The 27,796-nt window shown below is 34.7% G+C and overlaps 1 non-coding gene across 1 annotated transcript; it reads right to left on the bottom strand.

Annotated features, from left to right (window-relative positions):
* Positions 1–383: 383 nt before the first annotated feature.
* Trnaa-ugc lies at positions 384–454 on the bottom strand. The gene has a single exon. It is a non-coding gene; the product is annotated as a tRNA-Ala (tRNA).
* Positions 455–27,796: the final 27,342 nt, after the last annotated feature.

Below are 27,796 nucleotides of genomic sequence, written 5' to 3'. Positions count from 1 at the left end.
TTAAATAACCAAACTAACATATGATCGGAAGACCAAATACCTGTCAACTGACTTTTATTTACCATTAAATTTGTATAAGAAGCAATAGCCTAATTTAATTTCAATAAACATTGAGTCACAAAAAGTACTTGCTCCTCCGGGACTCGAACCCGGATATCTCACTTGCAGGGAAATGTGCTACCATTACACCACAGAGACCTCACTTTTTACGATTCAATTTTTTGTATTTGGCCGTTTCTTTCACATAATATGTTTTTAAATAACCAAACTAACATATGATCGGAAGACCAAATACCTGTCAACTGACTTTTATTTACCATTAAATTTGTATAAGAGGCAATAGCCTAATTTAATTTCAATAAACATTGAATCACAAAAAGTACTTGCTCCGCCGGGACTCGAACCCGGATCTCTCACTTGCAGGGTGAATGTGCTACCATTACACCACAGAGCCCTCACTTTTTACGATTCAATTATTTTGTATTTGGCCGTTTCTTTCACATATGTGTTTAAATAACCAAAGTAACATATGATCGGAATACCAAATACCTGTCAACTGACTTTTATTTACCATTAAATTTGTATAAGAGGCAATAGCCTAATTTAATTTCAATAAACATTGAATCACAAAAAGTACTTGACTTGCTCCGCCGGGACTCGAACCCGGATCTCTCACTTGCAGGGAAATGTGCTACCATTACACCACAGAGCCCTCACTTTTTACGATTCAATTATTTTGTATTTGGCCGTTTCTTTCACATATGTGTTTAAATAACCAAACTAACATATGATCGGAAGACCAAATACCTGTCAACTGACTTTTATTTACCATTAAATTTGTATAAGAGGCAATAGCCTAATTTAATTTCAATAAACATTGAATCACAAAAAGTACTTGCTCCGCCGGGACTCGAACCCGGATCTCTCACTTGCAGGGAAATGTGCTACCATTACACCACAGAGCCCTCACTTTTTACGATTCAATTATTTTGTATTTGGCCGTTTCTTTCGTATATGTGTTTAAATAACCAAACTAACATATGATCGGAAGACCAAATACCTGTCAACTGACTTTTATTTACCATTAAATTTGTATAAGAGGAAATAGCCTAATTTAATTTCAATAAACATTGAATCACAAAAAGTACTTGCTCCTCCGGGACTCGAACCCGGATATCTCACTTGCAGGGAAATGTGCTACCATTACACCACAGAGACCTCACTTTTTACGATTCAATTTATTTGTATTTGGCCGTTTCTTTCGTATATGTGTTTAAATAACCAAACTAACATATGATCGGAAGACCAAATACCTGTCAACTGACTTTTATTTACCATTAAATTTGTATAAGAAGCAATAGCCTAATTTAATTTCAATAAACATTGAGTCACAAAAAGTACTTGCTCCGCCGGGACTCGAACCCGGATCTCTCACTTGCAGGGAAATGTGCTACCATTACACCACTGAGCTCTTACTTTTTACGATTCAATTATATTGTATTTGGCCGTATCTGTCACATATGCGATTAAATAACCAAACAAAACATATGATCGGAAGACCAAATACCTGTCAAGTAACTTTTGTTTAGCCTACATTTATTAAATTTGTGTAAGTGGCAATTGCCTAATTTAATTGCAATAAACATTGAGTCATAAAAAGTACTTCCTCCGCCGGGACTTGAAACCGGATCTCTCACTTGCAGGGAAATGTGCTACCATTACACCACAGAGCCCTCACTTTTTACGATTCAATTATTTTGTATTTGGCCGTTTCTTTCACATATGTGTTTAAATAACCAAACTAACATATGATCGGAAGACCAAATACCTGTCAACTGACTTTTATTTACCATTAAATTTGTATAAGTGGCAATAGCCTAATTTAATTTCAATAAACATTGAGTCATAAAAAGTACTTCCTCCGCCGGGACTCGAACCCGGATCTCTCACTTGCAGGGAAATGTGCTACCATTACACCACAGAGCCCTCACTTTTTACGATTCAATTATTTTAAATTGGCCGTTTCTTTCACATATGTGTTTTAAATAACCAAACTAACATAAGATCGGAAGACCAAATACCTGTCAACTGACTTTTATTTACCATTAAATTTGTATAAGAAGCAATAGCCTAATTTAATTTCAATAAACATTGAATCACAAAAAGTACTTGCTCCGCCGGGACTCGAACCCGGATCTCTCACTTGCAGGGAAATGTGCTACCATTACACCACAGAGCCCTCACTTTTTACGATTCAATTATTTTGTATTGTGCCGTTTCTTTCACATATGTGTTTAAATAAACAAACTAACATATGATTGGAAGACCAAATACCTGTCAACTGACTTTTAATTACCATTAAATTTGTATAAGAGGCAAAAGCCTAATTTAATTTCAATAAACATTGAATCACAAAAGGTACTTGCTCCGCCGGGACTCGAACCCGGATCTCTCACTTGCAGGGAAATGTGCTACCATTACACCACAGAGCCCTCACTTTTTACGATTCAATTATTTTGAATTTGCCGTTTCTTTCACATATGTGTTTAAATAACCAAACTAACATATGACCGGAAGACCAAATACCTGTCAAATGACTTTTGTTAACATTTATTAAATTTGTATAAGTGGCAATAACTTATAATATATAGGTGTTCTAACATTTTGGTATTTTGTTCTAGACGTGAAAATGAGCAAAAAGCTTCGTATTGAGGTAAGTCTAAAACGTTTAGTTTTCCGTCTATCTGTCTGTATGTGATTTTTACCAAAAAAGTTATATCTTTTATACCAGTAATGATAAAGGTATGAAAATTTGCAGTTGTGGTGGCCTTTTTTATGCCAATTTGAAAAAAAAATATGATCAAATTATCTTTACCCGTGTCAAACTGGCAGCCAATCATACATTTTGATGGTAAATTCCGCAAAATTGATACCCTGTACGAAAATTATACAAGCATATTAAAATGTTGTAACCTTTATTCTAAAACTAACAGTGGTTGTTTCATTAAAATCGGATAATGAACTGATTAGTACTACTCCATTCCAATTACTTTAGTATAATGTGTTGTTTGTTTTAGTTAGTTTCTTTTCATTAGCAACAGGAATGGCAAATAATGATATTACCAATTTTAAAAACTCAGAACTAAACAACTTTTAATAGCTTAAATATATAGTTAATTATATAGTAACAAAACAGTTTACCTATTCTTAGAAGTTTTGTTGAAATTTTCCGAAGATCCTACAACTTTAATACTCAATATTTAAAACCTTCTACAACTTACCTCCTCGCCTTCCGTATATAATATGAGTGAATGGTTTTGAATTTGCGAGATTCGAATTAAGGTATTACACGGGTTGTTTTTTCTTCTATAGCTACTCTTGGTATTAGGATCGGATGACAGTAGATAACTCAAATTTATCTCTCCTAAATCAATATACAAGTTGGTTATTATAATAACCCAAAAAACAATTTAAATTGTTCCTAGGAGTACTGGTTACAGCTAAAACATATGTGCAACCCGATATAAATTATGTCCATGAGCGACACACTACTAACTGTAAATGTTGACATGTTGTAACAGAAAGGTTGCCGATAGGTATAGTTTACTACGGGGATAATTGATACTGTGGGCGGAACTCCCTTTGTGTTAAAGGCTTTCGCATCCCTAAACATGAACCATTCTCATAGTGAATGGGATCTCGACAGAAGGCGCTCCAACCCTCAACCTTACCCATCTTGAATACCCCCTCACTTTGGAAGGAGCGCGAACACAGAGAACTAAGTACAATGAGAGGTTTCCTTCACCTTTGTGAAATTAAAAATCCCTAATGCGATCCTTAATAAGATTAATTAATTTGTAGATGAACCAAATGCTACACTTGGGAAAAGAAGGAAGTTCACCGTAAAGTGTAGAAAAAGCGCGTGTGTAGGATACTAGCACATCGTGAATTTTCTGTTTTCTGTGGTTGTTTTCCTGTTGTATATCATTATTTACGAGGCGCCAGGTGGTACCTATTAAGTGTGAGTCAGGATGTAACAGTCGAATCTCTCAATGAATGAGTCACCCAACGTCCGGTGGTTCATTGGCATGTGTAAATGCAGTACAAGATTGTTTAGTGACGATTAGTCAGTTAAAATCAGAGATTGTTCATGCTATCCTGCAAGGAATCCTGCATAAAGGACACGTTTTCCTTATAGACTATCCTTCCAGATTACTGTTACTCATACGCTTTGTTGACTCACTAATCTATAGTCGTGAGTAACACACAACGTTAATAATCCATATAATTTGTCATAATACCAGTGCTGTACAAAATACATTGTTTTGCACTATTATCTAATAATACATTTCAAATAAAAATAATAATCTTTTTTATCTTTTAGTTGGATTTCCAATCTACATATTGCAACAGTAAATGTAAACATTCTCTATATATGTATCATTACAATCACAGCCGTATACCTTAACATATCTTTACACAACTTAGTATGAACGGTATGAAAGTGAAAGGCAAGGTTAAGTTCGTTGTTGGGACAAATCGGACCAAGCGGGTGGGAGCCATAGGGTGAAAACGCTGTTATACACAACTTTCATAGACAACTTTGTGGTTATTTGTATAAAAATTACGTTCTGCGTGATAATTGTTTACTCTAAATGAGATTTTAGTACGTTATTGAAACAAGTGTTGAAGCCCTATGGTTAAAACAAATTTATAGTAAAATACGCTAAATGCTTTGTAACGGATTTTACATGCATGTTGTATAGGAGAACTAAAAACAAACAATAGCCCACAGCTGAATTTGGAGCTAAGGAGGTGGAGCCCTTGGATCATTACCCTTTTATACATAAATATTATACACATCTTGTTGTGGTATATATTATAACCAAAATAACACGAACGTTTTATATGATTAATGTTAACCATGGATGTTTCTCAGCTCTTTCTGAGAGACGTGGGCGGTGTCCTAGTACCAAATTTATTATGTGTAGAATTACGCAGAACACCTAATGGATCGACTTCAACACAAATTGGCATGTTCATTTTATATTATTAACCGACCATGGATTTTTTACGCCCTTTTAGACAATGGTACGGAGGTATAGAATCAAAACCATTATGTACCCAATTTTATACTAAACGCTGTGTAATTGTTTAACCACAATTTGTATGAATGTTCTATAGAATGAATCATAACACATAACTAATATCTTTCGAACCGGGAGCTCTAGGAACATATGCACGTCAAAGGACAACAGACCTTACATTCCTATAATAATCTTTATAATTAATGTTTTTCACTGATTGAAATAAAACCTTTGTACAAAACAAAGAATAAACGCGTTATCCTTTACGAACAAACCATTACATAAAGAGATGTTTGAAACGTACTTAATTTCTCTTAATGTGGAATGGCATGAATTTTTGAGAATGTAAAGAATACGCAGAGTACGTGTACGTCAAGACTCAGGGCTTCTTCGGCAATGAAGTCAAGTACGACACCTGCGCGATAGTAGAACCTCTCATCACTAAAGGCAAGGACGCACAATCTCGAGAATATCCACACATGGTTCGTACAAATCTGTCAGTTATTCAATCAGCATATAAACAATTCAATTCATCAGTAGTCTGTTTCAAAATTCTATCTAGGTAGTATTCTGTACCAACGATCTTGGGATTTGTAGTATACTTCGGATTAGTCGCATAGGTAATGAATCTATACTGTAGCTCTGACAAGGATGATTTTATAATTCATAGCAAACTCAACGATGTGAGAGCATTGATGCGTAAGTAGGTTATTTTTCTCTTGAAGTCGAATTAATCACGAAATAGCTTTGTTTTTTACAGTTTGATTTGGATGAAAAAACATTTTCTGACTTAAAACAACTACAAAGAAATAATATTATTGGAAGAAATTAAGAGACAAAATCGAAAATATCAGAGAGAGATAGAGAAGGGGGAGATAGGGGGAGAGAGAGAGAGAGAGAGAGAGAGAGAGAGAGAGAGAGAGAGAGAGAGAGAGAGAGAGAGAGAGAGAGAGAGAGAGAGAGAGAGAGAGAGAGAGAGAGAGAAAACGCCGAATGCTCGGCGGCCGAAACTTGTCATAGGTCCGAGCTCTCAGGCATTCGAAGAATGAGAACAAAATCTCAAATCTTACAGAGGGCACTAACTCTCAGAAGACGGGAAATTAGAGTGTTCCAGAAACAGTTAAATGTATATTGGTGTGGCTTTTACGAAACCAGTTGGTTCAGTTATGAAAGTTTCAATGTACTCGTCTTAGAAACTGAAACAGAAACTTACTTAAATCTTGTGGTCGGTTAATCAAAAGGTCTTGTTTTATATATGATACGCAGTACAAAACAATTCACTCTTAAGGAATACCAGTCTTGCCACGTTCTGGGGGAAAGCAAACTTAAATTACCTTTACAAGGAACAATAATATTTTTCCTAAAGAGGAAACTTCTAAGGCTAATCCGATTGAATAAGATCGGAATACAAGTCTAGCATTTGTTGTGATTGTAAAACTGAGTCTATATTTTGCAGACTAGGAGAAATTAATAAAATATTTGTAATTTATCTAGCAAGCTAAGGAGGGTTTCCCAACATTTTAGATAGGATCTATCTTAATGAAGCCAAGTATTTCAATATTTAATTCTCGTCAATTACGGTTTATAACTACATAATTTACATTTCACATTAAATGTCAACTGTTTTTCGTTTTCGATGAACTTTGATAATGGACAATATCCATTGTTATTATTATTCCATTTGTAATAATATTAAATGTCCTTAGTAACATTTTTCTGTGGTTATTTACAAACTTCAAGGTTTATATTGAATTCTTTTTGCCAAAAACTTTAAAGTTAACCAATTGTGTCTAGGTTTGTATTTAAGTTCAATTCGCCTCTAGCGTCTTCCTGTTCAAATGAGTACGAATATAGTTGCGTAAATAACCTCGTATAAATTTTCCGTTATCGGATGTTGACGTGTGCGTTTTATTTGGTCTACCAGTTTCCACCTCTGATGCCGCTTCTGACCTAACTTTTTCTAAACTCATACGTACACTATTCAGTACCTTCCACCTTGTCTCCATCACTCCTCAGTTCACTCCCACACTTATAACATTACCTGGTCTATAGTGACTTAATTGATCACGGCCATTTCTTACAGTCGTCAATTTCTCAACTATTGTCTCCTGGAACGTTTCCCGCTATTATTCCTTGTTCTAAAATTGGCCTACATTTATAGTAATGTATGCCATCATCAGTAAACCGGATTGGTATTCTGTTTCCTCCTGTTTCATCGCCCCCGCATTCCAGACCACTTACGGATTCACAGCCAATAGTTACTTTTAAAATATAGGTTTAACTCATTCGAATACTAAACTATTCATTTATCTACTTTACTTCATAATTTAATATTAACTTATTCATTTACTTACTTCTTTACATACCAACAATTACGCCCAGCAGTGATTGAAATTTTAATTTTGACCAACGGGCGTCGTAGACTAGGGAAAAATTATATGAAAAATATTCCAGTGGAACCGATCCGTGGTGTGAGAAAGAGGAGGGATAAAAATAAATCTTTCTGATTGGAGCCTAGACGGTAAGTGGGACAAATCTCGTATGGGGGTGGATCGGTGCGATGTGTAGTTATCCTAGGTTTGCCGCCGGGTATGGCTGCTAGGTGCTTTCGTTCTCCAGCTATTTAAGATGGCGGATCGACCCTAGGGTGAAGGTGGTGATGTGTTGAAAGTAACATATTATAGTTTTTTCAGTAAACATGGTTCACCGGAGATTTGAGTTTAAAAAATTGTATGCGCAGTTTCTTATGGCTTTGGGTTTCCGATGGTGAGGTATTGAAAAACATGATTCGCAGAGATTCTAAATGGCTTAAGCTTTTTTCAAAGTGAATGGCCTATACGATACCTCTTGGGAGTGTAAAATGACTGACGTTTATGAAACGATTGCGACCCTGAGTTTCTAGGATATTGTTCTACGTCCAGAGGTGGCGACATAAAGTATAATGAGCCTTTCTTTAACCTCGTAGGGGGTGATCAGGGAAGTGTTCGAAAGTGTGTGCGCAAACTGCAGCCTAGCAAAGGTAGGTGACATGGGTTTTTTAAGTTTACGTGATGGCTCTGGTACAAAAATAGGGTTGTCGTAAATAAATTGGAGGATCGATAAATTATCCGGCCCTGAGGACCCAAGAAAGACGATTTTAGTTATAAAAATATTTTCCAACGGGCTTTCCACTCGAACCCCTTTATTGGGTGAGTTGATTTACTAAAATATTTATATACATTTTTTCTTATTTACACACAACAAGGGGTCAGAGGGAGGGTATCCAAACTGGAGCCCAGTGTGTACTACTTGAATCCGGGTTTTTATTTATTTTATTTTATTATATTTTCTTTTCCAATGGCAGCAGCCAATTTACAAAGACAAGCATAGATAGTAGAATACAGCGGAAAATAAAATTAATACAACCAGATGAAAAATCTACATAAAGTAACAAAATAGGTATCATACAAAATTTGATAATAAATAATAAGTATAATAATAAGTAATAGGTTTTGGCCTAAAACTCGTAAAACAATTTAAAACAGGATTCCATTAGACAAATTTTCCCCATGTGCAACTGTTGGGCACTGAGGGCCCAAAAAGATCGCATTCTTATTTATGTATTTTTTTAGTGTTTTTTAATTGAAATCCCTGAAGCATTTGAGTCGATGGATAAAAAATACCATTGTTAAGTTTTTGGTAACCATGCCGGGGTTAGGGGAATAGCATGAATTATGGTATCGAAACTGAGTCCAAGTATACTACTTGAGCCCGTTTGTTGGATTTAAAAAAACGTCAAAAAGTTATATAATAGGATTCCAGTCATAAAAAAGGCGAAATTAGAGTATCCGGCACTTAAAAAATTTATGTACTTCGGGCGTTTTTTAATTGCAATGCCCTAAGGAGGTTAGGTGATGGAGAATAATGCCATTTTCAGGTTTTTTTGTTTCAAACACGCAATCAGAGGATGCGTATGAATATGGGAGTCCAAAATGAGTAAAATGTGTACTAGGTGAGTTCGGGTTTTTGGACTTTAAAATTATAAAATTAGGATTCAGACATAAAATCGGTTACTTTTAAAACTATCCGGCCCTGAGTTCCCAAAAAGTACAATTTTCATCGTTAATGTATTTTAGGGGGTTTCTCAATCGAAATGTCTTAAGTAGGTCGGATGATGGAGAAATATATAATTTTCATGTTTTTTTGTCAAATGCCATTGTCAGAAGATGCGTGGAAATTAGGTTGTCGAAACTGTATTGAAATTAACACAGATAAGCCGACCCGAAAATAACGATTTTCTCCATTTAAGTACTTTAGAATTCTTCCCAAGATTACCACCAAGAGGTTATGTGTGAAAATAGTTTGTTAAAATTTTTTAATTAATAATGTTATAGCAACGGAAGGTTGAATTTAGGTATATCAACTGAAGTGTACGGTGTATTACATATCAGATGTTTGATAAGCACTAGGAACATAAAAAATACAGGATTTGGGTCTATAATTTTTTTTCTATGGGTTAATGAATCACTTACATACGGAAAATGGACAATCAGGCGTTAGTCCTTTCTTACTAACGGATTGGAGCTTTCAATGAAAAATTAAATGTGGTAATGAGAGTTTTGGAATCGGAGTAAACTAGGGCGTTTTTAAATACCAACTAACTTCCGAGGTGGTCAGGGCGAGGTTCTCGCTGGAAGTAGGGCGTACTTAAAATCAACGAGGCCGTCAATCCAAATCGGGTGTAAATGACTTCCAACTAGTTTCCAGGGCTTGAGCAGGACATTCAAGAGAAACCCTGGTAGAGGTCTGTAGCGATTCTGACGTGCCAATCGGTTGCCATAACTCTGTATAAGGGCAAAATGCTAATCGAACAATTTAGTACAAAGTTATTTCTTTATTTCATTGTTGAGTTTCGTAAAAAGAAAAGAAAAGGTTTAAATTAAAATTAAATTTTAGCTTTACATTTCAAAGTTTACTGCGGTAGACGCCTTATAGCGTGCTGGCTGTTTAGATACTCAAAATCACTCAGTAATTATATTCTTTATTGAACATATTCTTAGAGAACAGTACAATCGTCAGATTTTATTTTGTTACATCAGGTTAGAAAGTTCTGTATAAAAATTTCAATTATCGTGTAAAATGGATGGTCTTGAAGCCAGAGTTTTAGTTTGTGTCCAAACTGCAGCCGGTCTCTCCTCTTCAGTTTTAGTGGGAGGGCGTTCCACAGCTTTGCTCCGACATACGTTGGCTTCTTCTCCGTGGACGCTAGGCGGTGAGCTGGAAGATGGTAGTTTGCAGCATGCCGAGTGTTGTAGTCGTGTTGCTGTGCTCCAGTCATTACTTCATCGGGTGATTTCAGGTGCACGTAGGTCACAACTTCTAGGATGTATAGGTTGACCACAGTGAGAATTTTCAGTTCTTGAAAGGCTTGCCTGCATGATTCTCTTGTGCGTAGGCTTGCAAGGATCCGAATTGCTCTTTTTTGGTGTATTAGGACCCGTTGTAGGTTGCCTAGTGTGGTACCTCCCCAGACTGCTATACCGTATCGAAGATGTGATTCGTAGAGAGCATAGTATGCAGTTTTAGCTGTTCCTAGGTCGCTGATATGTTTCATCCTGCGGATCACGTACAGTCCTGCGCTAAGCCTTTTACAGAGGTTGTCAATGTGGTGTGTCCACGTCAGAGAGTCATCTATTGTCACTCCGAGATACTTTGAAGTGCTGATTTCCTCCAGTTCAGGCAGTCCTCCTACAGTATCTTTGTGTCTTCCAAAGAATAGCTGTTTTGTTTTTGTCTCGTTTACAACAAGGTCATTGCCATGGCAATATTGCACTGCCATATTAACAGCCGTGTAAGCAGCTATCTCTAGCTCGTCTTGATTCGTTTTCCCGAGCAGAAGCACAGTATCATCAGTATACATCAGTGTACTGCTGAAATCCTCCATGTACTGAGGAAAATCGTTTGTGTAGAGGATAAAGAGGACTGGTCCAAGAACAGAGCCTTGCGGCACTTCTCGAGTGATGGCTTGTAGTCCTGAGCATATTTGGCGTGTAACTCCTTTGGCTGTGTATTTCACTTCTGTCATCTGGCTTCGTCCTGTGAGATAGCTTCGGAACCTTTCCAGGGATTGTCCTCGTATTCCAAGCGCAGCTAGTTTTGATATCAGGTGGTCGTGGCTAAGGCAGTCGAAGGCTTTGCTGTAGTCAAGGAATATGGCTGTGGAAGTGTTTCCATCTTCGAGTTGATCAGCTAAAAACTCTACCAGACTTATCAAAGCAGTTGTAGTTAATCTACCTGGTCAGAAACCGTGTTGATGTGGAGTCAAAAGTTGATTCATTGATAAATGTTCTAAAATCCTATTAAGAACAAGCTTTTCAATTACTTTAGAGAACTGAAATTTTACATGGACATTCTTAGAGTCTCTGGGAAAAATATAGCGTATTCTTATTTCGAAAATCGCTCCAGACTACGCCCCATTGGTCTCTAAAGAAGCAAAAACCCATCTTGGTCTCTAAAGTTGTGTAATATGAATTGAAAGAGTATGTTAAATGTAATCAACTGTTATGTGTAAACATTGTATTATGAAAGCATGACCATATTTTTATTTAATTTAACCACTATCTTCAATTTGTCTACATTTATAGAGTGAAAACATAATAAAAGTAACAACTTCTTATTTCAACATGTGGCAACAAGGATAGCCAAGTAATTTATTCATTATTTTACCTCAATTAACTAAATGTGAATGTTTACATATAAAGTATTGAATTTGGTTTCCTAAGACATTATGACGCAAAATATTTACAGCAAATAAGGAACAAAGCGGAGGTACTGGGCATTAATATGCTTCAATCAACCAACCATTCGCTCCATAACTACGATTTGAGGAAACATGCGAGCGCAGTGAGTCTGTGATTATAGCTGGTATAATCACAAACAATACACGAAACACTAAATGCGATTTTATAACAGAAAATCGTCTAGAGGACATCGTATCCATTTCTCACGGATGAGGTATACGATACTGATTAGGTATATACTCGGAAATTCCGATAAAATTCCTAGACTACACCGAGGAAATAGTATAAAATTTAACATAGGTTAGGAAGCAGAAACATGTAATATACTGTGCAATGTGTAATTTTTTAATATAGAAGTGGTATCATGTAAGTATCACATTAAGAAAGTGTATATCTATAGTTACTCGAGGTAAAATAGCAAACTCCAATATTATTTATTAGAACTAGAAAGGTCAAAACCTAAAATGCAACCTACTCGCAATCTTGCTTAATCTATGGCTCTCTGAATGCTGAAAATGCGTACCTTATTCATGACTCAATCCATTTTTAAAATGTCATAGGACCCCATCCTATTACATCACAAGTGCTTTCAGTAAAAAAAGCTATCAACTTCGATTTTGGAGTTCCTATAGATTGATGTAAAATAGCTCAGGTGTTGCTTAAATCGCAGGAACTATTCAATCAAATAAATAAATAGAATATGTAGACAAATAGATAAATAGAGAATGTTGCTTGGAATTTTAGCTAAAGCCACGGGTATGTGCAGGTAATTGTATGATTTTCTGTTTACCATCATGGTTCCTCAGATCCAAATGTTAAAATGTTTGCTAACGCTCAGCCAAATCCCATGGAGTGAAATGCAACATCACTGAACTCGAGTAGGCATGTTTGTATATATATATATATATATATATATATATATATATATATATATATATAAAGCTTATTACAAAATTATCTTGAGAAATAATAAGATACACCAACAACCCGATTCATTCTAAACTATAAATCACTTTGAAGTCACTGATCAAAAACTCAAATTTTTAATAGATACTTTACAAGAAAGGGTGAAAAATAATTATGTAGTAATTAAATACTTTTAAATAATGTTATTATTTAAGTCAAATAATTAATTAAAGAACTTCCATTCCGTACTTTATTTATTTCAGGAACATGGGCAGAAAAAGGAACTTCTGAGTACAAGGTAAACAGATTGATGAATGAAATGCAGAGGCATCGAGACATCCTGCAGTTGTGGAGGAAGTACTGCTGTTAATTTACTACATCCTGGAGTATTAGAAAATACCAGGAGCTCGATGGAAGACACGGCTGGGGGAGAGGTAGGGGGCAGAGCTCCAGGGCAAGGATTTCTGTGGGAACCACGGAAATCTAGTGGGTTAATAGAATGTGTCTTCCTGTTGATTCACTCTGGAAAAAAAGATCTGATATGCTGTTAAACGCTTTTAATAATACATTATTATCACCCTAAGATGTCACTAATGGTTTTAATTTACATGTTCAATGGCTGTTCCATCAGGAACAAATATAGTCGGTTTGTAAAACCGGAAGTGACGTGTAAGTATCGACCTGGCACGACAGCTTCTCATTGAGTGTTGGTGAAGATACAACCCTACTCATGGGCACTTGTTTGAAGTGCTGTTCGTTCTTCATTTATTCTTTTTACAAAATTTCCACCACTAGATAAATGATAGTGTTCTGGGCGAATATCGTTTTTGATGCACGTGGTAAATATAAAATAGGATTATGAACTGAAAGAATCTAGTTTCTAGTCATGAACTGCATTTTTATAATATTTGAAAGGTAATTTCTGTAATATTAGTATAAAAAACAATAACAATGTTGGGGTTAGGACATCGACAAAAATTAAATTTTGCCCCCAATTTCTTAAGGCACTCTAATGACTCAAGAAAGCCCTGTTAATGACATGTCTCATTTATATATTTACTAGCTGACCCGGTGAACTTCGTTTCACTTACCTCTTGGCCATGTCGCTACCTTTGTTAACATATTTACATATGTACTTTATCGATTTGACTGAGTTACAAAATTCCACATTGATGTGAGTTCAAAAGTTTTGGACAATATTCACGAGTACGGCACAATCCAACGATTGTCTACGTAAAAATTTTGTCGTTTTATCTTCACAATTACAGATAGCCCACCGTCCTCAACTGATTGCCGACGATACAACGGGTAACCATCATTTCCCGAGATGGTTTCAGCAATCAATGCTCTAGGGTATCGCTTAGAACACTTGCCGTCGACCATACAGGGCGAGTTGTTGTTGAAAACTCCGCAAGGTCCATGTATCATATGTTTACTTACTACTGCATGCAATTTTGGGTCAAGTGTTTCATCGGGTATCTCGGCTGAAATTATGGAATCAATGACTTCTGGCCTTAATTTATCAACTAACCAAACTAATATGTGCGCATGTGGCAGACCACGCTTTTGCCACTCAACAGAGTGCATCCAATAACGTACTTGGTCATACACACGATGCTTTATAATGAAATTCATTAAAGATTTTAATTTTTGCTTAAACACTCTGGCAGTGATGTCATGCCTATCAACTGGTGTTTGGCCGTGTAGCAATTCTTTCTTAATTTCCATCCATTGTGGGTTACAGGTGAATGTAATAAATAGGTCTGGACGGCCATGTTTTCTAACATACGACATCGCATCTTGCGCGTATTCGTGCATGTGGCGCGGGCTTCCAATGTAAGTGGCCGGCAAAATTGTAATTTTTCCCACATTTTCTGCATTTGCATCGGTATTAATAGCATCACGAAGATGAATGTACTCTTCAGATCGAAGCTGCTATTGGTTTAGACGGATGTACGTCAATCGTTCAGTCTCAATTTTGACATACATGTCAACTCCAAACTGCCGTTGACACATCAAAATGTGATTTACTTACCTTCACGGATCATGAATCTACATGAATAAAAATTCATAGCACTCACTTTTTTGTTGGTTTCAGCACCTGGAATCAGAAATGATAAACAATGACATTTTTGCATACATTAAATACAACATATTTATTGTCAAACTATCATCATTATCATATCGGACAAAAGGCAATCAATACAGGTAATCAATTTAAAGCTTTCTGGTAGACTATATTTTTTGTCTTCTTTTGCGGCGCGTAAATATATAAAGATATACTTTACCATGTGTAACAAAAATTCTTTGTCATAAAATATTGGGTGCTGTCAGGCCCAAAACACGACAGTACTTTATTTGCCATCAATAAACACATATCTTCTATCATGATCAATGTCTCATTGTAAATTTCCGCATTAATTAGTAGTGTAGGATTCGAAGTTTGACATCGCACACGATGTAGCACATCCTCAGACATGTCATCCCTATATTTCATCCACAAATCTTCCGGATTCGAAGGGAGACATGTGGATATTATAATCGCAAACAATGTTCGAATTTGATGTGTTGATGAAGATATGATGAAATCCTTGAGCGTATTATTCCAATGTAAATATCCTCGAGTAACTGTAATAGTTGACACGCCTCACGGTAAGTAGCACACAGATGTCCATCAACTGTTCTCAATTGTTGAAATGATGTCGGACCACGAACATTCACCAATAACAATCTAAGATAATAACATTCAGCGTTATTTGGATGTACTATATTTGTCGGCACTATAATCGATTTCTGGATCGTAGGAGAATGCTGCTCGTTCCAGGTTCACAGGAGCATTGCGTTTGCGGAATCGGTCAATTTCCTTTTCCCGGGCTCGCTGCTGTTGTGATCGTTGTGCCCGAACTCGTTGCATTCTTTGTCTATCCACTTCCTTCTGATTTACTGTAGAACGCAAATGTGCCATACCAATACGACTGTTATCATTATCAGTCTCTTGCTGGTCATCAGTGCGATTAGCGCGTGAGGTAGCTCGCCGCACATTCGATCTATTTCGACGACCTATGTTAGGTCGTTTTCTTCTCGGCATTGTAAGCAGTATCTGATATTAATGTTTTCTTGCACTAATAATGTTAACCTATAATGGCGACAGCTTTTTTACCCAAAATTGCATGCAGTAGTAAGTAAACATATGATACTGAGACACTTCGTCATTTGTATTTGTTACAGCTGTTAAACTAATATTATGAATACATGAACATCAATCAAACGTTTGACAGGTAAGAACAGTTTGTATGGGAAAATCAAATTGTCGTTTTTAGTATTTTCCTTGCAATGTTGTTATATTTTCTCATCGTTTAAACCTTCCCTGGACTTCCACGAACATTTCAAGACCACAATTAGCCAAATCGGTTCAGCCGTTCTCGAGTTTTAGCGAGACTAACGAACGGAAATCCATTTTTATTTATATAGATTTACTTTCATACTTTACAACGGCATACTATTTTAATATGTATTCAAAAATAAAACATTAATGATACAGTATAGAAGACGAGAACACTAAAACCATTTGCATTTAAGCACACAACCTAGTTTTTCGGGAATTCAAGAAATCAATCGACATCCGCGCTAGTTTTGTGAAGGGTCAAAATTGGAGGAGTTGGAGGCATCAAAAGAAGATACTAAACTATATTGTTTTTCTCGGATCATGTTATATAACATGGATAATTATAAAAACCAAATGTCAGATACGTAAATAAAAGTTAAATCAGCGTCAGCCAACCTCATAAAAACTGGTTACTTAGCAAAAGCTTGTGACTTTCAGACTTTGTCTCATTGACAGAACCCGAACAATTATCTTCACGTCTGATCGTTGGTTTTAAGCATATCAAGCTTAAAAAATTAATAAGTAGAAAAACATTACGTTATTTTTAACCCTTTTACACCATACCATTTCGACACCCAAATTGTGGAGTTATTAAGAGGAGTTAAAATAGTTTCCAGAAATTTCTACCCTAAATCTCTTTACCCTAAAAGTTGTACCAGACTCTGTCAAAATGGAAACTCATTATGGTCAATAGAACTGATTATCCTGTAAAATAGTATATGTACTAATATAGACACGCGAATAAACACATATCATAAAACATTGTACTCGAGTTTCACTTAAAATCTATGTTTTGAAAATCCTCGTTTTAAATAAAAACCATGTTTTTTAGGTTTTAAAATTACATTCAATAATTTCACACAAGCAAATAGAAATTTGATATCGCATTCACATACAAATTGTTATTTGTCAATGGAAGCCTGTTGCAGCTTCGCTCATTGCGGTTCCACCTGTACGATTGGCAGGAATCTACGTTGATGTTTCATCTTATTCCCAAACAGTGCTAAAATCTATGATAGTTATTAGAATAAATCACAATAACTCTCCACACTGCACCAAGCCCATAACCTCAATTCAAATATATACGAGTATGTAGTTGAGCTTTATTCATCGTTATATGCAAACATTTTAAATTTTCAATTGATATTTCAGACCTAGTTATTCAATATTTACGGAGTCTTGATTTCACGTAATTGATATCCATGAGAGTTTTTTCATGTTTTCTCGTTGTTTTTTTTTTATACAAACATGGAAAAATTCTTCTTGAGGATATGCATGCATTAGGACTCAGTGCAAGCCCAATTTAAATGTTCTGAAATGTGATAAAAGTTGTTATTAAAAGTTTTTTTCCGTTTATATCCACGGTTATGCTACGTTACTATAAAACACCTAACAGATAAGACCCGTGTCCCGAACTTCCATATATTTCCTTTCTGTAGTTTCGGAGTTTTCGTAGTGATAGAAATTAAGTGTCATTAACAGTATCACAGGGTTTTCCACAAATTTCCGCATTTGGTAATAAAGACAGGTAATAAACCAGTCATGAATGTATTTATAGGAATCATATATTTTTTATATGATTGTAATAAAGTAATGAGAAGCTGAGGTCCGGAATTGTTCAGTCGAGAGGTCCACAAACGTGCTCGAAGGCCCTGTTGGAAAGAGCTTGTGACTATGTGACAGCTTGTGATCATAAGAGTTCTCGGAAACTTGTCACACTTGTGGCCGAGGGCTCTTCGTGGCTCTGGTGGAAAGAGCTTGTGACTATGTGACAGCTTGTGATCATAAGAGTTCTCGGAAACTTGTCACACTTGTGGCCGAGGGCTCTTCGTGGCTCTGGTGGAAAGAGCTTGTGACTATGTGACAGCTTGTGATCATAAGAGTTCTCGGAAACTTGTCACACTTGTGGCCGAGGGCTCTTCGTGGCTCTGGTGGAAAGAGATTGTGACTATGTGCCAGCTTGTGATCATAAGAGTTCTTCGCGGAAACTTGTCACACTTGTGAACTTCGTGGCTCTGGTGGAAAGAGATTGTCCTCATAAGAGGGACGAGAACAGTCACACTTCTGCAGTTTCATTTCGATAGTTTGCTTGGTTTAGGGGAGAGGGGTATAAAGGCTTTCATCGGCTTTCGTGGAATGAAGGTTGTATTCACAAGAGTGACGAAAACGGTCGAACCTACAACGCAATAAGACGTCATATGTGTCTATATTCTCTGACTCAAATTAAAATTTTGTTTATGCAGTTTGACAGTTTTTATAATTGTATTGCAAGCGCCAATAACTAGGTAAAGATAAATACAATCAATAATAAAATTGAATTCATATTATAATATTAACATTTTCTCTCTTATTCAATCGACAGGTTGAAACTTGTTGCATGGCATACTGCTTTCCGCTACCAGTAGTCGCACCATGTTGTCGAGGTTTTATTACATACTTGTTTTATTATAATACAAAAATAACAGTTATTTCATACTTAAGTGGTCCATTAGTTTAGATTATAATAGGGATCCAAAACATCTGCTGGTACACACGTAACGCTCATAACTTTTTGCTCAGTGCGCTTACCTCAAACTGTTCAATTTAAATAGATTCAAGTAACTATGTTCATTCAGTACAAGTAAAACAAAGGTTTTCGTTACGTAAACTATTAAATAAAACGTTTCAATATTTGTATTTAATAAATTATGCTGTTTACCACAAGAAACAAAAGTTTATTTTTCGCCTCGGCTGTAAACACGATTGTGCAGAGAGAGAGAGAGAGAGAGAGAGAGAGTGAGAGAGTGAGTGTGTCTGTGAGAGAGATAGAGCTTGGTGATGTGTACGGCACGAGTCTGGACTTTACTTATCAAAACAAACAATGCAACCTACTTGCAGTGTACTGAACCCACGATAGTGACCTTAACAATTTTACTACAGCACTAAACAATTACTATGGGGACCTGATTAATAACAAGACGTATATACTAGTGGGGGATGTTAATGCTAACTTGATACTTACTGACAACAAGACTCAATGTTACCTGGATGTGTTGTATGACGTTGGGTTTATGTGTGGGATTGACAAACCAACAAGAGTAGTGGGAAAGAATAAAACCTTCATCGACCACGTCTTCATACATCACGATAATTTTACAAATGTACACATTGGAGTGATTGAAACATAAACATAACATTTGCAGTGTTTTAGAAGTAAAATTTAATAGAAGCAATGCTAGCAGGACACTTAACAGTAGTACTTATATAGATAAAAAACAATTAATCTCAGAGATAAATAACAGCAATTGGGCAAGTGTTACGGAAGCTTCCGATTTGAATACCGCTACCAACAGATTTTTTGGAATTATAAGTGTTTGTTTAGAGAAATCAAAAAATCCATGAAAGTAAAACCTGCCTTTTTAAGACCTATAAAACCCTGGATTACTGAAGGAATAGTACGATCTATAAGAAGACGAGAAAAGCTTAGTAAGTTCTTTAAATCGTAACCCTTTAACAATAATATAAAAGTTGTTTACTTACGATATAGAAATAGGTTGAATAGTATTATTAAAAATGTTAAAATACAATACTATAGAGAAAAACTCAACGGAGCAAAGTATGATCCAAAAAGCTTTTGGAAAACTGTCAACGAACTTGCTGGTAGAAAAAACAAAAAAGATATATTTCCATTGGAACATTTTACAACTAATCAAACAGTAGGATCTGGAGAAATTAAGTTAAAGGTAGCAGAAAAATGTAATCAATATTTCTCTTATGTCGGTTCTAATCTGGCGAATGCGAATGATTCAAGCGGCCCACCTGTAGTAGACGACACTGACTATGCCACTTACTCGACCTTTACACTTCACACTGTCACGGAGGATGACTTACAACGGCACGTCAACCAACTGTGTGGTAGCTCAGCTCCGGGCTATGACGGAATATCTGCTTCTTTTTTAAAAGACAATATAAGTGTATTGGGGAAACCGCTGCTACATATTATAAACGAAAGCATCCGTCCGCTCTGGAAAATTCCCCAACGCGTTCAAAATTGCTAAAGTGATACCAATTTATAAATCAACAGAATTTACAATAAAATCTTACTACAGGCCTATATCATTATTGAGTGTTTTCACTAAGGTAATTGAGAAGATAGTAAACGAGCAGTTAACTGAATATTTAAATACTAATAATATTTCAACAGACTCGCAGTATGGTTTCAGAAAATCTAGAAACACTGCAGTTGCACTTTTTTGTTTCAATGAAGATATCAACGAGGCTGTTAGTAGCAACAGGCGTTGTCTGTTGGTGTTTCTGGATCTCGCAAAAGCGTTTGATTCGGTAGATAGGGTCAAGCTGCTAAGTAAGTTTGAGTTAATTGGCGTTAAAGGAAATTCATTAAATTGGTTTAAATCTTATCTAGAAAATAGGAAGTAGTTTGTTACAATTAATGGCGTCAATAGTAGGGAAATTACCATAGATTACGGCGTCATTCAAGGGAGTACGCTCGGCCCCACATTATTCCTCATATACGCGAATAACCTTGCTAAAATAATATAACGGGTAAGCTTTATCTCTTTGCCGATGATACAGTGATATTCTTTGATGGTAAGAGTTAGGAGGAAGTGAGGGGCAAGGCCACCAAAGATATTGAGTCTGTTAAAAAATGGCTAGACCACAATCTACTCACACTTAATGTTCCAAAACAAAAATTCCTGCCGATATCATTAAGAGACAGAGGAGACATACCTATCCAAAATATTAAACTGCATAGTTGTGGAAATTTTTACAACATTAATAATTGTGTGTGTAATTGTGAGGAAATTGAAAGTGTGACGAGTTATAAATATCTGGGTGTTTTTTTTTTTTTTTATCGCAAGTTAAGCTGGACAGAACATATAGATTATTTAAATAAAAAAAATGTATTTATACATTTAGACAAATTAGTCACTTTTTAAATTTAGAGGAAATTAGAATGGAATATTGCGCGTATGTACAGTCTATTTTTGAAAATGGACTGATAGCTGGTGGAGCGTACAAAACAATTCTACAACCGTTATTAGTTACACAAAAGGCAATAGTTCTTTAACTATTGCCTTAGTTATAAGAGCTCTAAGAGCTCTCTAAGAGCTCTCTAACAGCTCTATGAGTCAATAGGCGATACCCTACAGAGGCCGTTTTTGACAACTTAAAAGTTTTTGACTTATGACAGTTATTTTTTAGGAAATTGTTGGTGCATATACACAAGCGATTCGACGAAATCTTCGACGAAATAACTCACGACTACAACACTAGAAATGCGGACAATGTTGGAATACGTGTACCAAGACTTTTAAGGACTTACTCGACCACTAATCCGTTCATTATAGCCCACTATTTATACAGAAATATACCTGAAGACCTACAGCTCAACAAATTTTATACAAGCACGACATAAAGAGAAAGTTAATACATGGTTATTGGAGGTTGGAAGGGACAGAACTAAATAAATCATAACATCAATCTATAGATACAAAAACAATTATAAACTTAACTTTCGACCTAACGTAGTACAAATGTGTCGTCCTTGTGCGCTAGCGTGTATGAGTGTGTGCGGTGTGTGTGTGTGTGTGTGTGTGTGTGTGTGTGTGTGTGCGTGCGGTGTTCGAGTAGTGTGTATTTGGGTGTATGTGAATGCGAGTGATTGGGGACGTACGAGTCATTAAGTGGTAGGGTGAAGGGTGGGAGGGTTGCAACTGCCATAGTCTTCTCTTATGTAACCAAACAAATCTTTAGTATATTCTTTTTAAATTATTAAAAACATAATCAATTAATAATTTTAGTTTTGAATATTTTATATATTTATTTATACAGAAATTTTTATTATTTTTATAGAAATTCTTTTTAGTTTGTTGTAATTAAGCTACAATAAAATATTAATTAACAATGCGATACATTACAAGACTCATTCTCAAAACACAACTTTTTACTTAGTTTGGGAATTAATTTCTAAGTTTTATTTTTACAGCAACGTAACTAGTTATTGTAGTATATTTTATTTCACCTAAGGAAATGCATGTAAACTAGATGTAAATGTTTTTTGATGAAGAAATAAATACTTTTTGACTTGACTTGCACCAAAACTACTTTAGGTCTTAGAAATAAAAACTACTATAACTACTTAAAACTTATTTCACTTACATAAATAACTTTTAATCGCTTTTATGAAGTCATATCTCACGTTACAGCTCCACTATATGTGAATATAATTTTATACCATCTAATTATTTTTCTCAATAATGTGTCTTCTACCATAGTGCAGCTATATAGATAGCTACAATTGCCCGTCTACTACAGTTTTAGACTAATGTAGTTTATTTGGTTAAAGTTTTCAATACTAACTTATTATTAAAATAATAGCTATAGTAAAAATATTGAAAAATAGCTATTGGTCAATAGCTGTTTAATGTCAGTTAACATTGTATTGTGAAACATAAATATTATCGTTATTTTTCTAAACTCTAAAGTGTTTCGGAAAAAATGGTCCAATCTCTCTCAAATTCAAAATTCTCAAAATCTTAGGGCGTAGCCTTCTTAGTGAATGCATTTATTATGTAATATGAAGGAGCAGTATAATGTTTTTCAACCAGGGGTATATACATATCAGTCACTTGTTATTTCAGTATCCAAGGTTAAGAGAATCAAAAGTGAAATACAATTTTGACTGGTTCTTTTTTGTGTTTTGTTGATGTAAAATATATATATATATATATATATATATATATATATATATATATTATATATATATTATATATATATATTATATATATATATTATATATATATATATATCTTTATGTTTAAATTCACTTTGTGCCTAAGATATTTCAAGTGTTATAATTATAGTTTACCTTTTTGTCCAGACGAATAAAATATATAACTTACGTACGGTTGATAAGTTACTGCGGTTAAATTACTAAGGTCAAGAAGTCAGTCCAGGCAGTTTAAATTAACTTCCGATCTAATTTATTTATGATCCATTTATTTTCGGCGATGTTGGCCTGATCAAGAAAATATATATGTTGTTTTTAAAGATCTACTTGGGGTACAAAGCTTCTACTATTAGCACTTGTAATCTACATCCGGTCTAAGATATTTAAAGAGTCGCGTTTAGAGATTGCCTTTTTGTCTCAATGAGAAGATATGCCGTACGATTAAAAAGTTACTGCAGTCAAGTGTGTTTGTTCCGGCCGTTTAATTTCACTCTCGGTCAGATGTATTTACGAATCCACAGATGAGTTTATAAAATAAAAACAAATTTAGGATGTAAAACCTAACTTAGAATAAAAAGACTACTTGGATCGAAAATCATATACTTCCGTTGTTGAACCAATTGTTAATGGTGTAACTTTCAGTAGTTTTCGGTCCGATCTTATTGTTGGTTGAAAGTACCTCTGCCAATCCAGCGTGTATATATTTTATTTTATTTTTAATAGTGTAAATCAAATACACCGTGCATGAATATTAAAGTTACTGGTAATAGTAGATCCTTGCCGGATAACTATTATTGTTCTCCAAGGATTGATAGAGGAGAGGAATTTCGCGTCTTCTTGATATGCAACAGTGCTTTAGTATAAAAATAGTTGTACAACTAGGTCATTATTTAAGATTTGGACAAAAAAGTGTGATCATAAATAAAAATCGCAGAGATTTAAAATCAGATTCAAAACTGCATTGATTGCCATCGCACGGATATTGTTAGTTCAACAGGAAAAGTCGTGCAATTCCGCGAACATGATGCATAAATGCTGAAATGTCTGACGCATGGATTCACATCCAGGGAAAGGTTGTTATGTGCGAGATTAAAAGAAAACAAACGTTCCTCGTAATAGTAGAAACTGTTTACAGGATATTAAATACCATCTCCATGACGTGTCCGCTATTTAGAAGTCGTGCAATGTTGCATAGCCAAAAAATAATACACGAATGTGCGTAGTGATTCCAGTACAACCAGTACATAAACAGCTTAATTAACAAAATCTCGACAAAATAACATCAAATAAAAAAAATATTCATGGAAGCAAATATGTAGTCCTGTCATTCTTTCAACTCAACCATCATCAACTCTGAGCTTTAATAAAAAAAAGTACATAAAGCTAACAAAAACAAACGAGATCATAGATACAGTACAACTTAAATCACTATTGAAGCCTTTCAACCAGCGTTCTATGATAAAATAAAGTAAATAATCCCATTTTCCTTAGGCGAATGGTCAGAAACTAACGTAAATTATAACAAGAGCAAAGCAGCTTTACCTGGCTTCCAAATATTGTATTAAAACAAAACTACAAAGTGGTAAATATGAAGAAAAAATTTACAAATTGATGAAACATCGAACCGTCTTAAGTATATATGAAGACAGATCTAAAAAGCCTACTCCTCTTAAAATATAACTAAGATAACAGTCTTTAAATTTATAGTTAAAGTTGGGTAATAACTTTGTCCTTTATATATAATATTTAATATTCGCAATAATTTTACACTTAATAGTATATTTTTACTAAACAATTTAATTTCGTTATCAGAATATTATTTTACTCTGTGGCTGCAGAAAGGCTGATATAGCTAGTCTTGATTTTATAACGCTTGCTCTATACTTTCACACTAAATATGTAAACACATTGAAAACAGTAATTTATTATTTAAACATATGGTTATGCTGTCATAAAATAATGTTTACGCAGAACAGTTGTATTACATTTAACAGTTTCTTGAAATTAATACTTTGCTACTTTAGAGATCAAGATGAGAATTTTCGCTACTTTAGAGACCAGTGGGACTGAGCCTGTAGGGATTTTCGAAATAAGAACAGGACTAAAGTCATACCAGGTACTTTAAAATGTCCATATAAAATTTCAGTACAATCGCTTGAAACAAACAAGGCTCTTTTGCATTTATAATATTATTAGCATTAGGATTTTCACTTTTGTTCTTATAAACATTACTAGCACATACCAGCGGTTTCGTCCGCAGTTTTTATGCGAAATTCCGTGTATTTTTTTTTGAACAGCTCTCTCAAGGAACTTCAAAGTCGAAGTGCATAGCTTTTTTAGTGAAAGCACTTGAGATATAGTAGATCGGGTTGTATTAAATGTTTTCAATTGAAGTAGTCATATTATCAGATACCCATTTTTCATTGTTAATGATTAAGAGGAGCAGAAGTTAAGCAATATTGCGAGTTCAAAATAACTATATTCACCAAAAAAATTTCAGTTTACCATTTTGCCCCGAGAGACAATATAAATAGACCGATATATCATTTTGTAATAAGGTTGGATTCAAAACAGTACGGTTTTGTAAACTGTATGAATATAATAGATAGATTTTTTATTAAAAATGAAAAAAATATAATTAACATCAATAACTTATGCTTAATATATAATCAAACACTCCAATAAATGAAAGATTTTTATTTTGTGAGGCCTTTCGTGCTCAAAGAACACATCGTCAGACCCACATAACTGAAATAAAAGTAAATTAATAATAAAAACAATTTAGATTTAAATAAAAACATATGTCTTGAAAAATACAAAGAGTGTGACATGCTAAGATTGACTAAATTAATGTACTCTTTAACAATAGTTTTTTCTAAATTTATGGAAATCAGCCAGTCCTCGATGATTTGTATGCTATCTTTAATAGGTACATTAGGATAAAGAGATTGGACATCAAATGATACAAGATATTCGTCTTGTTCGATCTTAATATCTTTTGTAGAATTTAAGAAATCATATCTATCTTTAATGGAAAAAGTTGGGGGGAATTCAAATTGTTGAAACTCTTGCACTAACCATTTTGATATAAAATAAGAAGGCGAATTTATACAAGAAACTATGGGCCTCATTAAGTTTCCTGGTTTATGTATTTTAGGAAGACAGTACAATCTTGGTATAATTGGATTTGATACTGTGAGTGATTTTGAAATTTCTTCTTTCGATATTATTGTCTTGCAGTGTTTTAATGAAGCTGTTACCGACGCAATGTGTTGATTTAGAGGATTTTTGTTAATTTCTACATAAGGACCATCTTGAAGCATATTTTCCACTCTTGAATAATATTCACTTTTATCTAATATAACAATTGTGTTACTTTTGTCCGCTTTCAGGTAGAAAACATCTTTGCTTTTTAATGATTTTATTACATTATTGTTATTTCTAAAGACGTCTTGAGATGATTTTGAATTACTTTTTGTAGATTGCTTAGTTTTAACTTTAAGAAGAGCTGAATTTACATCACTTCTAATTGCATTTCTTTGATCATTATTTAAAAATTTTATGTTTGATTCAACATCAACAAATACATCTTCTTGTTCGTTACAAGATTTTATGGCGTAGTTTAAACCTTTATTCAATATTGATAACTCTGCAACCGTAAATGTGTTTGAAGACAAATTTTTAAACCAATGTATCTTTGGAAGAACTATTTTCTGGTAGTATTTTTGTGCTTATATTTTTGTCGAGCAGTATATTGAACTTCTTTTCTAGTTTTTCTAGTTTATGTTTGTGTTTGTATTCAATACTTTCTAAGATCATTGTATATTTCATGTGAAAAATGGGAAATTCAACGCTATTCAAATTTCTAGTGATCTCTAGATGGAGTTCAAATGCTTGAAGTTCAAAATTTGATTGTTTTGAATATAAAGACTTAATTTCTAGATTTAACCAGTTAATTTTAGCATTATGAAGAACTTTTTCTGTAACAGAAAATAACTTACATTATGACAGTTGTCGTCCATATGTAAAAATGTTACATAATGCAGTAAAACACATGTTCTTGCTTCCCAATATCATAACATTGTCCATATCATTGTTCGCAATATCATACTATTGCTTCGATCCAGTGTAGAAATCATATCAGCATTTATGTACCTAATCAATATCCTATACCTCATTAGTGAGAATCATTAAATTACACGAATCAATAATACCAGTTAAATACAGTGTGTACTTGGTTGATGAATTGACGTTGAGGAAAAATTGTATGCATTTATGATTCTTACAACAGGAATAGTGTAAATACAATCTCTACTCCAGCCGTTCCACATTTCCACAAAAGTATAAAGACCCGCGTATGCGGACCACACCTAGTCAATTAAGAGGATTCTAACACATTTTATATTTCCCTGTTACATTCCTTCGGTAAATACAATTGTTTAGTGTCTGCAAGATTCTGGATTCTCCGTACTCGGAACCGACAGCCAAGTAAATTGATCAGTCAGAACACAGCGCTCTTAATTCCAAGTGGTTTGAGAAAATTACCTTCTCGAGATATGAAGGGACTTACCAAATGAGAGGCGCTCGACCTTACCGGTAAGGCCAGCCACTTACCGTCAAGCAACACTTGTTCGCGACGAAACGTATCTAATAGACATTATACTGTGTGTACATATCGTGGGTATTACAACACGTATAATTACAACGCGATTTGTTCAATCAATGTTGGCTTCATATCCAGTGATTGTGAAGATGCATGACAATTGTTTATTATAAATACAAATTTTGTGCACATTTTTATTGATAAATGTGAAAACCTAAGCATAAATATTATTCAATTACACGATGAAGCACCAGGGAGAAGACATTTATACGAGTACATGTCATATTTTGAGATTAACTTACTTAC

This window comes from Homalodisca vitripennis, chromosome 1, assembly GCF_021130785.1.
Source record: "Homalodisca vitripennis isolate AUS2020 chromosome 1, UT_GWSS_2.1, whole genome shotgun sequence".
NCBI classification, from domain to species: Eukaryota; Metazoa; Arthropoda; class Insecta; order Hemiptera; family Cicadellidae; genus Homalodisca; species Homalodisca vitripennis.
This window is presented reverse-complemented; position numbering and strand designations above follow the sequence as displayed.